This window comes from Equus caballus, chromosome 3 (assembly GCF_041296265.1).
Source record: "Equus caballus isolate H_3958 breed thoroughbred chromosome 3, TB-T2T, whole genome shotgun sequence".
Taxonomy (NCBI): domain Eukaryota; kingdom Metazoa; phylum Chordata; class Mammalia; order Perissodactyla; family Equidae; genus Equus; species Equus caballus.
This window is the reverse complement of record NC_091686.1, coordinates 35,908,580-35,923,417: the sequence shown is the minus strand read 5'-3', so window position 1 is coordinate 35,923,417 and position 14,838 is coordinate 35,908,580. Positions and strand designations below refer to the sequence as shown.

Here is a 14,838-nt window from a genome sequence, read left to right as displayed (position 1 = left end):
CTAGGTCCACACCCAGGATCTGAACCTGTGACACCCTGGGCTGCTGAAGTGAAGCACACAAAGTTAACCACTCAGCTGGGGGCCGGCCCCAATACTCCTCTTTTCCTCTGTAATGTCTAATATGTCAGACATTTTTGTCTCAAAATTTTTTAACTCATACGTTATAGTTTTAGTTTCAACAAGTTTGCTTTGGATCCTTTTTAGATCTTCCTTGTGTCAGTCCTTAGCTTCTTGAATATATAGAATGCTTTTATTTCCTTGTCTATTAATTGTTTCGTCTATGTCAGTTCTGGTTGGTTGGTTGATTTTTCTCCTTATTGTTGCTCACGGTTTTCCTGCTTCTTTGCATGTCGGGTAATTTTTGATTGCATGCCAGAGTTTGTTAATTTTACCTTGTTTGTTGCTGGATAGTTTTGTATTACTATAAATATCCTTGGGCTTTGTTCTTGGATGTACTAAGCTACTTTGAAGTGATTTGATTCTTTCAGCTTGCTCTTTCAAGCTTTGTTAGATGGGATCAGAGCAGCATTTAGTCTAGGGCTAATTTTACAGATCTTTGGAATTCTCTCCCTGTGCAGCTGTCTCTGCAGACTCTAGCTGCTGTGGCTGTCTGGAATCCCAGCTTCACCCTCTCAAGTCAGGGAGACCTCTCCAGGCAGGAGGCCATGGCACTTGTAGAGCTCTCTTGATCTGGTGTTTCTCTCTCAGGGATCGCTTTCCTCACTGCTTGATGTCCAGTATCTTGAAAACCATTGTTTCCTACTTTTTGTCCAGGTTTAAGGGGGATGGTGAATCCAGTACATTTTACTTCATCTTGGTCAGAGTGGAAGCTGGGATAGAAGTTTTCCAAAATTTTAATTTTAATTTTATTTATTTACTTGTTTATTTATTTATTTTTTGTGAGGAAGATTGTCCCTGAGCTAACTTCTGTGCCCATCTTCCTCTGTTTTGTATGTGGGATGCTGCCACAGCATGGCTTGATGAGCAGTGTATAGGTCTGTGCCTGGGATCCACAACTGTGAATCCTGGGCTTCCAAAGCTGAGTGTGTAAACTTTACCACTGTGCCACCAGGCTGGCCCCCAAATTTTAATTTAAAATCTGGAAGCTCAGATTTTATAATTGACAACAAATACTGACAGATGTTTATTTGAGTAACTGTGGTTTGTCAGTCGTTTGTTCAAGTAAAATTGGGTTTTCCATAGCAAATGGCAACTCAGACAATTTCTCCAGTGCTTTGTTCCTGAGAACTGTTAGGCTGTGGTTTTCAGGAGATGTGCTTGATGATCATCTTTGGTTTTATCACAGAGCATTAAAGCAATATGTACATGTTGAAATTTAATAAAATTAGTGTTTACTGATTAATCCAGAATGGTCTTAAGTGACACTGGCATTTTTAAATTGCAGTTGTATGGTGATGACCAATATGGTACCTGGCATTAGGGATTCGAGCCCCTGCCAGCACTGTACCCTCCTTGCAAGTGTTGAGTCTGAAAATAAGTAATTTCTCAGTATCTTATGCCTGTGGTTTTGATCTCACAGATCCTCCGTAATGCACTGCTGGGCTGGAGGTGTCTGGAGGCAGTAATTGGTGAAAGTGGGTAAGGGCTGGCGCTGCAGTAGTGGTATTGAGTGGGTTTGAGATATTTTTAGGATCTGGAAGACACACTGTAGGCTTATTTTCCTTTTTGGGGATTTAAATTGTTTTGCTACCTTAGGCAAGACAGGTTTGGGTTTTGATTAAAGAAATGCTGTTGAATGGAGCAGTTTCTTTGTGTTCGGCAGCTCTGGAGATGATTGATGGAAGGTGTCTGAGCATGCCAGGGTAATATTTAGTCTTCTAGTGGGACCTCAAGTAAATGAGAGCACTGCAAAATAATTTTTTAATGTACGATGTTATGCTTCCTAAGAAATGACATCCACATATCTAAATTACGTAAAATGTGTGTGCTAAAGTAATACAAGAGCAGGAGTATATGTTTTGAAAAAAAATTGAATTTTATTTTGGTTAAACTTTAAAAATTAAATAATTTTTTTTAATGACTTAAAAACTGTTTTCTTTAGGGGCTGGCCCTGTGGCCGAGTGGTTAAGTTTGCGCGCTCCGCTGCAGGCGGCCCAGTGTTTTGTCAATTTGAATCCTGGGCGCGGACATGGCACTGCTCATCAAACCACGCTGAGGCGGCATCCCACATGCCACAACTAGAAGGACCCACAACTAAGACTATACAACTATGTACCAGAGGGCTTTGGGGAGAAAAAGGAAAAAAAAAATCTTTAAAAACTGTTTCCTTTAGCATCACTGTCTTCCCTTGGTCACCCTCAGCAGTGGTGTCACTCTAAGAACATAAGGTTGACTGTGCTGATGGCTCTTATTCCCAGGAGGGGCATCTCTAAGGCTTTGGCCCGAATCTTTCTGTGGGAGCAGCTCATTGTTAGGCATAGCCTCTGACCTTGAACTTCATCTGATTTTAACTGCTGTGTATCGTTTTTTGTGGTCCATCCAGCTCCATATTTCTGTGTTTCTTATGATAATCACTAACATACCTGTGATTGTTTCAGTGACATTTATACAGGTATACTTTAGAGAACAAAAGTGCCTATTCTAAAATCTACAGTTAGATGAATATTGACAGTTGCATCACCCCCTGTAGTCAACAGCAAAGATTGATACAAAACATTTCCCATCACTCTGAAAAGTTCCTGAACCCCCACCCTCAGCCCCACCCCAAGCAACCACCGATTTACTTTTTGTCATAGATTAGTTTTTTCTATTTTAGAATTTCAGTAAATAGTATATCATACATGATTATACTCTTTTGAGTCTCACATTGTTCCTACAGCATGATTTTTTTCAGTTGAGGTAAAGTTCACTCATAAAAAATTCACCATCTTAACCATTTTAAAGTGTGTAGTTCTGTGGCCTTTAGTACATTCACACTATTGTGCAGCCATCACCACTGTCTAGTTCCAGAACATTTTTATTACCCTAAAAGGAAACCCGATGTCCATTAAAGACTCACTCCTTGTGACTCCCTCTCCTGGAGCCCCTCCACCCACTAATCTGTTTTGGTTCTCTGGATTTGCCTATTCTGGACATTTCATATAAATGGAATCAAACAAGATTGGTCTTTGCATCTTCTTTAACTTAGCAGAATATTTTCAGGGATCATCTGTGTTGTGTAGTGGAACTTCATTCCTTTTTATTTCGTACTTTTTTATGTTTGAAACATATTCCGTTGTATGGATATACACACTTTGTTTATCCATTCATCTCTTGATGGACATGTGGTCAGTAGTGCTGCTGTGAGCTTATGTCTACAAGGTGTTTTGTTTTAACACATTTTGGGTATATACCTAGGAGTGGAATTGCTGGGTCATATCACAGTTCTATGTTTAACTTTGTGAGGAACCACCAGACACTTCCACAGCAGCTATACCATTTTACATCCCACCACACAGGCCAGAAGCCTACAGCTGCAAGTCTTTGAGAGCAGGGTGCAGAGTGCTCTCTCTGCCAGCAGCTTGCATGTGGGGGTGGGCTGTGGTGTTCAAGGGGGTGGAGTGTAAGCGGGGGCATTAAACTACCGTGGCGCTCTCCTATGGAAACTCAATGCCTTCTTCATCAAGTGTTCTCTGATGTGTAAGCTTTCAATGAGATTTCATAGTTCTGAAGGAGTTGATTCTGATGTTTTTACCAGCTTGTCTGTTGCTTTTTTTGGGAGGATGGAGTTGTGGAGTTCCCTGTTCTGCTATTTTTGGTGATGTCTTACCCTGGTGTGTTGTTTTTTAATTTTTTTTTTTTTTAAAGATTGGCACCTGAGCTAACATCTGTTGCCAATCTTCTTTGTTTTTTGTTTTTTTTTTCCTTTTTCTTCTTCTCCCCAAAGCCTCCCAGTACACAGTTGTGTATTCTAGTTGTAGGTCCTTCTGGTTGTGCTATGTGGGACACCGCCTCAGCATGGCTTGACGAGCAGTGCTAGGTCCGTGCCCAGGATCCGAACTGGTGAAACCCAGGGCTGCTGAAGTGGAGTGGGCAAACTTAACCACTTGGCCACAGGGCTGGCCCCACCTGGCGTGTTGTTTTGAGATTCATCTGTGTTGTCGCCTGTGTGGGTACTTCATGACTCTTTTCTTACTGAGTAGATGCATATGGCTGTGATGGCTTTGAGCCACGTCACAGCACTTCATGTGGAACAAGTTTCAAGGAACCTTTGACACTGGTCACTGCTGAAGAGGCTTGCCCAGAGCCTTTTTCTACAGAGGCCGGGCTTAAGCAGCTCAGATTTGTAATTTGTGAGGAAGAAAATTGGCATATAATGTAAGAGGAGTGTTTATTGAAGACTTAGTCCCTTATCTAGGTAGAGAATGGTGGTTCTAAGAACTTGCTGTTTCTTAGGCTCCTTTACCTGTTGAATCAGTGTATAGGGTTTAGAACCTGCAAGTCAGGGTTCTTAGACTGATGGGCTGGGCCCTCGCTTCCGAACTAGATGTCGCCTCACAGCAATTCTCTTCCTCTGCTCCTGTCCTCATCTGTCGGCAGGCGGGCTGCAGAAGTCGTGATCTCTGGCCCCTGGAGCTCAGGGGTTTCCACTTCCGGTGCCTGCGAGCAGCTCTGTGCATCTCTCATGCTCAGAGCAGAGTCTGTTCGTATCTGCTGTGGTGGTCTGCCTGCAGGCCCTGCATGAAGCACCTTCCACATGTGAGTTTAGCGAGTACATTGTGTATATTTATTATTGAAGACACAGTTATAAGACAGGTATGCTTGCCAGCTGCGGTTCTGTGTGCTTTATAAGATTCACTCACTTAATGTTGGCAACCCGTGAGGTGTAGGTCTACTGTTTGTTTTCCCGTTGTAGAAATGAGTAAATTGAGGCAGAGTCTGGGCCATGTGCCCAAGTTCACACAGGTCATGAGTGGCAATGCCTGCGTTAGACTCGGGCAGGCTGGCTCCAGAGTCCCACCTCTGGTCACTCAGCTGTGCTATCTCCAGTCACATGTTCTATAATTATTCTCCTTCTTCTTTTCTCTTTCTTTTTCATAGGTAAATACCATATGGTCAGGGAACAAGTTTGTTTTGCTGGCAGCTGCATCTCCAGTGCAAAATATAGTGCCGAATGAGCATCCTTTCACTACGTTGTGCTGCTCTTGTGTTTTCCCATTTATGTTCTTGTTCGTGAAAAGATGCTTTGTGCTTTTATTTAAATAATATCTCTCCTGCCTCCTTTCTGTTAGCATCCTTTTTGAAGTTCCCAGTACTGGTGCGAGTCAGCTGATTATTTACACATGGTCCTAGGTGTGGCACCTTAGTAGGCAGTTCCTGGTCATCCGAAAGGCAGGTTAGCTTGTAATAGTGTCTTTCTGTAAAGGGAGAGAACTTTTTTTTTTTACATTAAAAAAAATTTTTTTTTTTTTTTTGAGGAAGGTTAGCCCTGAGCTAACTCCTGCCAGTCCTCCTCTTTTTTCTGAGAAAGACTGGCCCTGAGCTCACATCCGTGCCCATCTTCCTACTTTATATGTGGGACGCCTACCACAGCATGGCTTGCCAAGCGGTGCCGTGTCCACTCCTGGGATGCGAACCGGCGAACCCCAGGCCACCAAAGCAGAATGTGCGCACTTAACCGCTGTGCCACTGGGCCGGCCCAGGAGAGAACTTTTATTGTGCTGATTACTACTTTAACTAAGCTATAAATTCCTTTTAGAATTTTTGAGGGAACTTTAATATGGAAATAGGTGCTTTCTGAGGGATTCCTGCTTCAGTTTTAAGTTGAAAGTTGTTTGACATAAACGTGGAGTATTTACCTTGAATGATAATTGTCTTATTTCCTGGGTATGGAACATGGATGTTAGCAAACCAAAGCAAAATTCGATGATAAAGCAATATTTTTTAACTACTAACCTAGTAGAAAATATTTAAAGTGTGCTTAAGATGTGATGTGTTTCTCCTCACATGTGAGACTGTGTGATTGCACAGAAAAGAAGGCAACTTGGAAATAAGGATGGAAAAGTAGAGGGTGTAGGACCCCTGATTAAAACAACATTCTCAAAGTGTTCTTGACTCAGAAGAGCTAAGGGCCTCGTCTTTGCTTTTGAACACTCTGTGGTTACTGAGAGAGTGGCATGATTTGGTTAAACCAGGGCCAGAATGTGGACATCCTAGCCATCGAGTACTTATTGCGTGGGTGGAGGGTAGAGAATTTGGGGTTTCCTCCTGACGTTCAAGAAGTGGGTGGGCAGAGCACCATGCCGACCTACCTGCACTCACAGTTTACAGTTCAGATGCACCTGTCTGTGATGCTTGTCCCTCCAGCCACAAAGGAGCTCTTTGCTATCAGAGATTAAAGCTTTTTAAAGTTTTTTTTTTTTTTGAGAAAGATTAGCCCTGAGCTAACATCTGCCACCAATCCTCCTCTTTTTGCTGAGGAAAACTGGCCTTGAGCTAACACCCGTGTCCAACTTCCTCTACTTTATATGTGGGATACCTGCCACAGCATGGCTTGACAAGTGGTGCCATGTCTGCACCCGGGATCTGAACCAGCGATCCCTGGGCCACTGAAGCGGAACATGTGAAATTAACTGCTGTGCCACTGGGTGGGCCACATAAATTTTTAAAGTTTTGAACACATGTTTAAGAGGAATTTGTAGGGATTTATTGCAAATTATGCCCCAAGTTTTAGGTCTTAAGTGACAAAAGCACAATTATACAGATAGTTAACTTTTCAAAAAATTTATTGAGGTATAATTTTCATAGGATAAGTGGACTCATTTTAACTGTATAATTTAGTGACTTTTTTTTAGTAAGTTTGCTAAGTTGTGAAATCAACACCATAATCCAGTTTTAGAACATTTTTGTTACCCCTGTAAGATCCCTCCACCCGTTTACAATTAATTCATGTTTCTACCCCCAGCCCCAGGCAACCATTAGTCTACTTTCTGTCCCTATAGATTTGCCTTTGCAGATAATTAACTTTTAAAATAAAAACCCTTAAACACCCTTAAAAGCAGCACCTTACCCACTTATCTAGCGTGAGTCAAACCTTGGATTCTGACATAGGCTAGGAGTCGGCAGACTTTTACATAGAGGGCCAGATGGTAAATATTTTGTACTTTGCGGGGCTATATGTCTCTGTCGAAAGTACCCAGCTGTGCCGTTGAACCATGAAAATAGCCATGGATAATTGGTAAAGGAATGAGTGTGACTGTTCCAATAAAACTTTATTTACAGAATCAGCACTTTGTTCAGCCCTGGTCTTGGCCATAAGTCTTAGATGGGTGATGGACCACTTGAACTTGCTATAGAAACCAGGATTAGACCCCACAGTAGTTTACGTTTTCATCAGTCATTATGATGGTTGATGTAAAGTAAAGCATACTTACTCAGTTTCTGGGTGGTATTAAATTAAGTAAAATGTGAAGATATCTGGGAAGATGAAGCTAGAATTTAGATTGTCCTGACAGTTCAGAGAAATTAGGAGTTTACGAGTGCATGTGTAGTACTAAGTTTTAGAAAGAGTTTGGGAATGATAATCACAAGAAAGCATTTGAGTTTTACAGGATCATAAGCAAGCATTCATCAGTAAAAAGGAAAATGACTGGGATTGGGACTTAAAATAAAACTTTCTCATTTTAAATATTGATCAGTTGAATTTAACTGGAAGAACTAACCACTTCTAGACTGCCAGGTGTGGGTTAGGTCCTGATGGCCCACCTCTTCTCCATGAAGGCTCAGTTGTTGTGGTAGAAGTGGTCCTTCTAGCCTGCTACTCTCAGTCTTATTCTTATGTTCTGTCTCCGAGTCTTAAGTGTTTGTTTAGTTTTTTTTACAAAATGGAAAAATTCCCTTCTGCAGTTATAAAAGTGCTGAGTTCTGAGCAACAGAGAGGTGTATATGGCAGAAATTGGTGATCCACAGGTATCTGCCCCCTTGGCAGAGCACCATGCTGGTGGATTTGTTGTATCCTCTTACAGAGCCCTCAGTGCCTGTCCTGGATGTATGAAAATAGGTGTGTGCATATGTTAAAACGTAATTGTTAAAATGTGAATGGGAACCATCTGTATTGTTTAGTTATCTGCTTTTCCCAGTCAGCATGTCACAGATCTTTGTGTGCCAAGACATGCTGTTTTCTCCTAGCACACTGTGCCCGTCTTTTCACCACATCTTGTATTGCTAGGCCTTCAGTTGGGATCTGAGGAAAGTATACAGAGGTTTCCCAGGGTGTCATTAAGAACAAGGTGATTTGTTAAAGTCAGGATTGCAGTGTGCACCTGTGTGCCCCATACCCATGCTGTGCCCCCTCTGCTCTGGGTCACTTCCTCCTCACCTCACAGATGTACTCCCCACTGCCGTCACTCTGCCCAAAGCCTTGGTGCTGGCGTCCATTTGGGTCTGGGCCTGGATGGTCCTGGGGAAAACTAGGGTATGAATTCCGTGTAGTGAGCCCTGCTTACAGGCATGGCTTCCCCAGCCCTGGGGTTCTCCTACCTCCACCTGCCGCCTATTGGAACACACCCCACAGAAAAGGACAGCGCTTGCGTCTTTTGGGTTGTGGGGCCTCTCTACATTTGCTTCCCACAGGGGTGTGTTGCCGAGATGTGTTTGGAAAGAGGTTTTAGATGAAAGGCTAAAATGAAGTGAGGTTGTAGACTGGGGTCAAACCTGAACCTCTAGGGGTCCATTAATACTCTGTCCCCCATCATTTCAGGGCTCTGCGTTTCAGGCCCATGGACTTGATTTTTCCTTAGTCTGGCATTTGGATCTCGAGAAGACATTCAGAATATGACTAATAGTGAGGACCTTGTGTAAGTCAGCTTCCACTTCTGTGACTAGAACCGTGGCTTACTTTCTGATTAATTTGATTTATTTCTGCTGCTTAATGCAGTTCAGCTCTTCTGCTGTAAGTGTTGGGTAGGTTTTAAGGTAGTTGATTGTATGCTGTAGAATTTGAGACATGCTTTGGAATTTTCTGAGACTTCTTTTTTTTTTGGAGGAAGATTAGCCCTCAGCTAACTACTGCCAGTCCTCCTCTTTTTGCTGAGGAAGCCTGGCTCTGAGCTAACATCCGTGCCCATCTTCCTCTAGTTTATATGTGGGACGCCTACCACAGCATGGCTGCCAAGCAGTGCCATGTCCGCACCCGGGATCTGAACCAGCGAACCCCGGGCCGCCGAGAAGTGGAACGTGCGAACTTAACCGCTGCGCCACCGGGCCGGCCCCTTTCTGAGACTTCTTTTGGGGCAGAATTTCATTATATTCTGGAGTGGTTCAAATAGTTTAACTTTTCCTTTCTGATAACTTCTTATTTCTAAGATAGAAAGGAATTCCAGGAAGAAGATTAAGTGATTAACTTGCTCAGTTTTTGTCTATTCCTGAATTTCTATGAAAAGACATAACTGATCATTTTGGATACCTTCGTTGGTTCTACCTGTCCCAAAAGTAGAGCTTCCTGAGACGGACACAGCACCGTTAGGTCCTTGGCCATTCACTAGCGTCTTTTTTTAGAACCCCTGCTGATTTTCCTTGGAAGAAAAAGCACAAGTTAGGATAGTTTGTGATTCTGTTAGCATAATAAAATGGCCGTATCTTACAGTTAATCAGTGAATGAGGTAAATTATGTCGAACCAATAATGCAAGAAAACGAAGTGATTCATGGAGCTAAAAAATGGGTTTGACACATACTGAGACCTGTTCCTGACCCCACAATGTTCATAAGTTTGTCTGAAAAGGGATATGTAACAACATGAATTTTGGGTGAATTTCTTAGGTGTTTGAATTTTAAATGACTAAAAATAATTTATGGCATGTTCTTTAGATAGAAGCTGGCTTCTGGAAGTCTCAGGATAGCTCAGTTAGTGAGATAAGATGAGCTGACTCAGTGCTCAGTTAGGCTCTCAGTGAGGGTCTGAGATAATGACATGATACAAGATTTGGGCACTGAGGTAAAGGGGGAGGTTAGGGATAAAGTCAGAGTTGTCCCACTGTATCATCAGCCATTTACTTCCCCTGTAACATGCGGGGAAATATGACACATTTTACAAACATGTAAGTGTTTATAAATCTTGCGGTCAGATGCTCCACACTGCAGTGATCAGGCCTCTCTGAGAAATTCAAGAGAAAAGAATGCCCGTCCCCAGTCCAGCTATGAAGACATGCCCCTGCTTCACACGGCAGGAGTCCCCGCCAAGTGCAGTGTGGTAGAAGCAGCCGGCACTGGGGGCCGGGAGGACTGCACTCGGCAGTTTGGCTCTGCTCTGTCCATATGACTGTGAATATGTCACCTGCTCCCTCTATTTCAGTTTGTACCTAACCTTGCTCAGGAGATGTGCAGTGCCTTAAAAGATACACATGGTTTTTCAAGGATAGAAGAATGCAAGGTGTGTGTGTATGGGTATAAATGCATGATGTGTGTGTGTGTGTATAATTGTTTTTAAATAAGCAGTTTTAAGAGATTCTTGTTTACACCGGCCCCATTTTATAGCTGCCTTCTCTCCATTACTGTCTCTGTTCTTGGTTTTTTTCTTTCATTTGTTGCTTTGAAGTAGTAAGGGGAGAAACAAGCTAGCTTATGTTGGTTGATAGCAGTAACAAGAACTAAAGAAAATGGTGAGATGGCAAGTGAAACGTGAACAGATGGCGCCTTAGGTCTGGGGTGTGCGGTGTGGGCTGTGCTCACAGAGCAGCGGGGGGCGGCGGGTGGAGAGCGCTCTGTTGGCCGTGCGGGTGCTGGTGCGGCTCTTCTAGGGCCCCGGGCCAGCGCCGCCCAGCCTTTTACTTTGTTTGTAAATGTTACATTCATTGAATTTGTGCAGTTGAATGCCTGCTTTTAATAAGGCATACTTGAATATTATTTGGAAGGTATTTTTGTACTTATGTCATGTATAAGGCTTATATTTTTAATTTCAGTTTTTGTTTTGAGAGTTTTAATAATATGACAGTAAGGCTAATTTTTTTGAAAGATAGTAGAGTTTTGTGTTCAGATGCTGCAGGTTTGCTTAGGCCACGACTTGGAATGCTTTGACAGGATTGGAAACCCGTAGTGTGAATTCTGACAGATCATGGAGTTTTTCCTTGTATACTAGCGTTAGTATTAATTTGAATTATTCTGTTAATTCAAATTTTAAAGAAAGTTTTTGATTTTGTCGTTGGGCTGAGTAGGTTAGTTTTGTGGTTGAGAACTTTAGGAGACTTTCTTCTTTGTATATTCTGTGGGAATATGTACCTAAGTAGAAAGGTAACCTGTTGAGCTTGAGGGGTCCCCTGCCTGCTGCCTGCAAGAGAATGTGACAAGGTCATTCCCTCTCGTTGAGCAGTGTCTCGTCCCGTTCTGGGAAGAGGCCTGTGCCACGAGCTTGTCCTGGACTCATTCTGAAGGGCTGCCACACCCACTGTGTGTCTGACTCTGTGCTTCAGTGTTGGGGCCACTGAGAGGAAGGCACAGTCCTTGCCCTGAAAGAGCTAGCTGCCTGCCTTTGGAGACAGACTTGACCACAGACAGCTAGAAGCGTTTGGGAAGGATTAGAAAGAGACGTGCATAGGGCTCTGATAGGACCATAGCCTGGGTTGAGCTGAGTCCTGTGGGTGAGCATGAATGTGCCACACCTTGTGCGCACGTGTCATGTTGGTGGTTTGCTCCTGTCATAATGCACAGGTATCCTGCAAGAGAATGGCAGCTCTCCATTCCTCTCCACAGCTCTGGGACATGCTGTGGCTCTGCCAAGATTGGGAGGTGGCTGGGGCCTAGAGATTCACCTGAAGGAAATGGGAACACTTCCAGGGGCTGCTTCCAAGTAGTGGCTGAAGCACTGGCTTTGAAGATGGGGTAAATGGTGCATTTTAGGATTATGTCTGTGTGCAGAAAGTGGTGTACAGAAAGTGTATGTCTTCCATTCATCGTAGTACTGTTAGGAAAAGGAATTTAAATTTAAATTTTCATTTAAACATCTTAAGAATGTTATTCTATTTAAAGAAAATATGAGATAAATGATGATACAGGTTATGAATGCAGAATTATGGAAAAAACTAAGGAATTTGGTACCTAGACGAGTGAGTTTTGCAAACATTGGCTGGGTGGGGCAGAAGACATCACAGCAGAGTGAATCTTGCTAGCTTTTTTTAAATTTAAGGGAATAGAGGGGCCAGCCCGGTGGCATAGTGGTTAAGTTCATGTGCTCCGTTTCGGTGGCCTGGGGTTTGCATGTTTGGATCCTGGACATGGACCTAAACACAATTCATCAAGCCATGCTGTGGCGGTGTCCCACATACAAAATAGAGGAAGATTGGCACATATGTTTAGCTCAGGGACAATCTTCCTCAAGCAAAAGGAGGAAGAATGATAATGCATGTTAACGCAGGGCCAGTCTTCCTCACCAAAATAAATAAATAAATAAAAATTAAGGGAATAGAATAGAAAACATCAGTGTGTCACACATTCTCTATGGAAATACAGTCTCTGTATATTTTTGTTTCTCTTGGATGTGGTATTTCCTGGGCCAAGGTGTAAATTGTGTTTCTCACCATGGATTGTGTTTGGAAAAAGTATGAGAGCCCTGGCATGAATGACCTTGAAGTGACTTTCCATCTCTTGGGATTCTGGTTTGCTTAATTTTTTCAGCAAATATTTATTGAATGCCTACTATGTGCCAGACCCTGGGCCAAGATGCTGGGTATAGAAATAAACAAGACACTCGAGCCCTGGCCTTATGGAACTCTTTGCCTGGTATGAGAAAACAGTCTTCATAAAGCAATTATTGCTATCTTTTCCCATTGATTCCAAGATGCATGACTTGTTACAACTCTGAAATGGAGTGTCTCAAGGACATGGGCAGCAGCGGTAACTAGTTGCAGTCCCCTGCACTTGGGTGAACCTAGTCATTGCTGTTGTGTTGTCCATTCAGCTGATATGTTGTTGGTACTAAAAGTCTTAAGTTCAGGTGATGTTATAACGTCTTCTGAAAGGTCACGCTAAGATTCATCCTTGAAATAGAAAGTTCCTGTGTGTGCAGAAAGGCACAGTAGCCACGGACTGACCAAAGTTCCTAACAATGAGGCACATGGTTGTCACTGGCCAAATAGTGGCAGTTCTGTATTTCTTGCAAAGCAACAGTTAAGTGCTTTAGTGAACCTAAGGAAGGATGTTACCCATTAACAAATGAAGCTCTGCTGTGCTTTATAACTGAAGAGTGCCTGTCACACCCCAGGGCTGCCACTGAAGACAAGAGGAAACAGCCACTTCCCTCGGAATAAATGAGAACCAGAGGCTCATATGACCAGCACACACATGACACAGGACTGTCATGGGGGCATGGTAGTGTTTGATTGGCAGCTGCATCCTTGATGGAATCTTAAGATAGCTGAAATGTGGTATGTGATATTAGAAATGTCATAGAAGTTAGCATAAGGCAGGGTGGTGGCCAAAAGAGTGCTGACCTCCGCCCAGGGGCAGTCCTCATGTGTTCCGAGGAAAGAGACTCCTGACCTGGGTTCTGTGGAATGAGTTAGGAGTTGACCAGATGGACAGAATGGCAGAAAGTAAGTGTGCAAAGGAACCAAAGGCTGACCAGCATGGAGAAGAGAACAGTGTGGCTGGGTTCCGGGAGGTGATGGGTGCTGGAGAGAGAATGGGGCCAGGCCAAATCAATGGGGCACTGAGGATTGTAGAGAGAACTGAGAGTGAATTGCAGAAGAATTTTTGTAGTATGTGTTGGTTGGTATGTATTAGGATATTTTACCTGTAAAAATACAGAACTTGTTTTGTAGTACAAGATAGAGAAAGTGAAACTTGGCAGAGATGGTTGGTGAGGCTCCCAGAGTAGCTAGGAAGGGTTGGGATTCCTTGGGAGGATTAGCCTTAGGCAGGAAGAGTCTGGGTCCTTTCTGGAAGCTCAGGGCCTGCATGCTGGTTATTGAGGAGGAGGGAGAAGAGGTGGTGCTCGGGACCAAGTGTAGAACTTGGTGAGACCAAGTGTAGCACCAAGTGAAAACTGTAAAGAATCCAGAGAGAGCAGAGGCATGACAGGGGATCATGAGGCTGACATGAAGCTCCTCTCGTTTGGGTGCCCAAGCTCTGCAGATGCCACAGCCTGCATCTCTCCGTGATGTTTTTGCAGCATTTTGTCAGGCCCCGTTGTTGGTATTCAGAACTGCTGGTTCAGCAACGTGCAGTGAGGATGTAATGGTAAGACCAAGGAGTCCGTGTGTTTGCTGGGGAGGGACCACCAGGGATGCTGTCTTTGGGAACTTGCAGTGTGTGTGACTGATGGTGGAAGGATGGGGGACCCTTTTGGTGGCAGTGGGCTGTAGATGTGGATTAGAGGTGGGGAGGTCACTGGAGTTGAGCAGGAACTTTGTGGTGGAACGGCTGGATGTGATGTTTATGTGAGGATAGCGCAGGCCGAGCTGGGGGAGGAGAGTGACTTGTGCAGTGTCCTTGTTGGTGGGACCTGGATTGTGGGCCACTCCTTGCCAAGCTCTGCTCCACAGAAGCCTTAACTAGGATCAGCCCTGGAGGGAGGAGCCAAGAGGGTGGCTCAGAGAGCATGCCTTGGCTGGCTGGTTTGCTGGGACTGCTGAGGGCAGAGGGCATTTGGCAGGCCAATGCAGGAGTGGCAGCTGGTCAGAGGAAAACTGGGTGTGGGAGAGCCCCTGGCCTTCAGAGTGGGGGAGGAGAGAGAAGCCAACAGCAAGGAGACGCGGGAGGAGGGTGTGTGAGAAGATGCTAAGAAGAAGGTGCTAAGTGGATGCCGGTGGTGCAGGAACTGCACGATAGTAGTGACTTTACCTGTGCCGTGTTTTGAGGGTGTTCTCAGTGTACATCCAGGGGCCCTGTCCGAAGGATTTCACCTCAAA

At 43.9% G+C, this 14,838-nt stretch overlaps 1 protein-coding gene across 22 annotated transcripts in view; it reads left to right on the top strand.

The window, feature by feature from the left end:
* ANKRD11 (ankyrin repeat domain containing 11) overlaps nt 1-14,838 on the top strand; it is a 213,756-nt gene that overhangs the window by 42,624 nt on the left and 156,294 nt on the right. For 2 of the 22 annotated variants that reach the window (XM_070263174.1, XM_070263182.1), the window contains exon 1: nt 11,631-11,812. The exons of 17 other annotated variants lie outside the window; for them this stretch is intronic. The gene's annotated coding sequence lies outside the window, so the exon portion shown is untranslated. Of the gene's footprint in view, nt 1-11,621; nt 11,813-14,838 lie in introns of those variants that run through there. 3 more of the 22 variants (XM_070263177.1, XM_070263179.1, XM_070263184.1) reach the window with 3 other exon arrangements.